This window comes from Rhamphochromis longiceps, linkage group LG17 (assembly GCF_057381845.1).
Source record: "Rhamphochromis longiceps isolate RC_006_pf linkage group LG17, R_longiceps_female_GT1.1, whole genome shotgun sequence".
NCBI lineage: Eukaryota > Metazoa > Chordata > Actinopteri > Cichliformes > Cichlidae > Rhamphochromis > Rhamphochromis longiceps.
Window position 1 is genome coordinate 4962014 of NC_140573.1, and position 2822 is coordinate 4964835.

The following is a 2822-nucleotide window of genomic DNA, read 5'->3' on the forward strand; positions in this document are numbered from 1 at the left end:
GCATGCTCAGAATGTGACAATATATTTTTGTTCAATATTTAATTTCTTTCAGTTGCAATTGTTAAATGAAAAAAAAATATATATATATTCTTATAATTTAGCAAACTAATTTATCAAAAAAAAAAAAGATATACATATATCTGTATTAGTTTTAATAAATTAATTTGACACCTGTATTGAAAATACCATATTGTATTCATACAGAATCAGTTTGGTATCATTGTTTGTCTGTTCACAGATTGTTGAAGCTAAGAGCTAGTTTGATCTGTTTCTTCACCCCTGTGTGTGTGATATGTGATTCCTACATGCTGGCAGAGCAGCAGTTTGTGCTCACAGATGGTGACAGTGTGGAGAGACAGTGGTGTTTCCTCAGAAGAACCAGCAGAGTCACAAAGGACACCAGTCCATCTCACCACCTTGACTTGCTGACTGATGCTCGTCTACACTGCACAGAGGAAATCAACTGACCGAGGTTTGTCCAGTGACGTGTTATGAAATGTATATTTGTTTTATGCTTACAGATATGTTTTTCTTGACAGAGGCTCTGCAGAGGTTAGACAAAGCAGAGAAAACATGTGCTTTACATTTTACTGTGATTTATTGAGATATTTGTTGCCTGATGTTCAGCAGGAATGGAGAAATAGAATCAAAGGGAGATGTTTTTGATGTTTTTGTAATGATGTAAGTAAATCTTCAATATTATTTATTTGCTTGGTTATATTAGGAGTGTTTCTGAGTGAGGGGGAGAGGAGTCATCATCCAGGTAAAGTGACGTGGATCAGTGGATACACTTGTCTCCCCTTTAAAGGAGACGATCCAAGTCATCCTTAAATGTTAGTGCTTTCAAATACACAAACATTTTTAAAGGACAGAGATGAACATCCAACTTTGACTGTAATACAAACTAAATCTTTGCATGTGTGTTTTCAAACTCTTAGATGGGCAGGATATCAGTCTTGGACTGTCTAACCTGCTGGAGCAGCACTGAATGACCACCGCACATGAGCATGTTCCTGCAACATTCAGCATCTGATCTGTCATCTGTGTGCTTCTGCTTTTGGTAAGTACAGCTACAGTACCTCTAAACACATGCCATCCATTTCTTTTCTTTTTCTTTTTTTTTTTTCTGCCTGTCCCGTTTGGTTCTTTTGCCATCAGAATTATTGTCTAAAGGCGAAGAAAGATGCCCAACGGATTTACTTTACCAAATTGACCATCCCAGCCTTGCCGTAATGGTCTATTTGATATACCTTTTATTGTTTATTTTATTTATTTTTTATTTTCACTTGCTAGATATGGGACAGACTTGAATGAGTAAAAGAAAAGGGAGAAAGGAAGAGGGGGGAAAACAGCGGAGAAGAGGGACGGGAATAAAGAGCAAAAAAACAAAAAACAACTAAATAAGCAGACAAAAAAAAAATACATACAATACAATAACCTAGATCACCTGTTGAGAAAGAAAAAAGAAAAACAGCAGAAGAAAAGGAGAGCAATACAATAAACAACATCACGATGATATATGTGAATATAACAGTAAATACTAAATATTAAACATTATTGTGCAGCACATAATATCGACAGCGCACAGTGTGCTTTGAGGTAGGAGCCAAAAAGGGTGTAATTTGTGTGTGTGAGCACCCGTGTGTACACCTGTGAGCATGGACGTGCTTTTTAAAAGGTTCCTTCATGTAATGATCTGCTAGAGCAGGGGTGTCAAACTCAAATACACAGTGGGCCAAAATTCAAAACTGGAACAAAGTCGCGGGCTAACATTAATATAAAAAAAAAAAATCTTCCTCCATTCATGAGAATGAATCTTTTCTTATAGACTCAAACAAGTTTTGCTGAAAAACTGAATATGGAACAAGCAAAGCTTAATACTAAACTATATATATTAGCTATTAGAGCTCAGCTCTAATAGTAATTTGGTATGGCTTCGCGGGCCAAATGTAATTAGGCTGCGGGCCAGAGTTTGACACCTGTGTGCTAGAGGGTGTGGGGAGCCACAGCCCCGTCCACCAGGGCATGAAGCAGGTATGGAGGAGATCAAAACTCCAGACATCCAGAGGCCCCCAGAACACAAGAGACCAAGGAAGACCAACAGAGGGGCAGCTGCGCCACTTCTGCCATCCATTTCTAACGGCCTGGTTACTCCCTGTCAGTTACTTTAGAAACCATAACACTATTTCTTCTTTTTCCCCTTAATGTTGAAGTGTCAAATGTCAAACAGCTGAAGAGGAAACTACACCAGTGTACTGGGATGTTTCAGCAACACGTGCCAGATGCTGTTCCTTCATGGTGACAGCACCAGAGACAGCCCCACCCACCTCAGGACCTCGCCATTGATCATGATGATTATAATGATGACAGTGAGCGGAACTAAGACTGTTAAAATCCATGACCATAATGTTTAGATGCTTTCTAATGTAATGTAATGTAATGAATACTGAGTTTTTGTCTCTCTTTTTTTTTCTCATTTGTTACTAACAAAGTTCACCAAACTCACACAGTTTACATTCTGTATGTTTCCATCAAGGTTTATTTTCGTAGAAATCATTGTTTTTCTCCTATTCTCTTTTTCTCTTTTGTAATTGATGATAATTCAGTGAATATACTGCGCTGCTTCCTTTTATTGTGTTAAGTTTTTCAGTGTCCAGTTATTTTTTTACTGCTGTTTGAATTCTCTGTATGTTTGACCCTGTAGACTGTTTGATGGACTGCTTGTCTTGTAACCGCCGCCTGTTTTTGACTAAAGATTTGGATTTCTGACTTTAATACAGCCTCTGCATGTCCCCCTTTGTGTCCTCTTCCTCTGTGAATGT

At 38.1% G+C, this 2822-nt stretch overlaps 1 long non-coding RNA gene across 1 annotated transcript; it reads left to right on the forward strand.

The window, feature by feature from the left end:
* Positions 1 to 363: 363 nt before the first annotated feature.
* LOC146649138 (uncharacterized) lies at positions 364 to 2621 on the forward strand. Its single transcript, XR_014908077.1, has 4 exons — positions 364 to 472; positions 725 to 833; positions 939 to 1060; positions 2214 to 2621. It is a non-coding gene; the product is annotated as an uncharacterized LOC146649138 (long non-coding RNA).
* Positions 2622 to 2822: the final 201 nt, after the last annotated feature.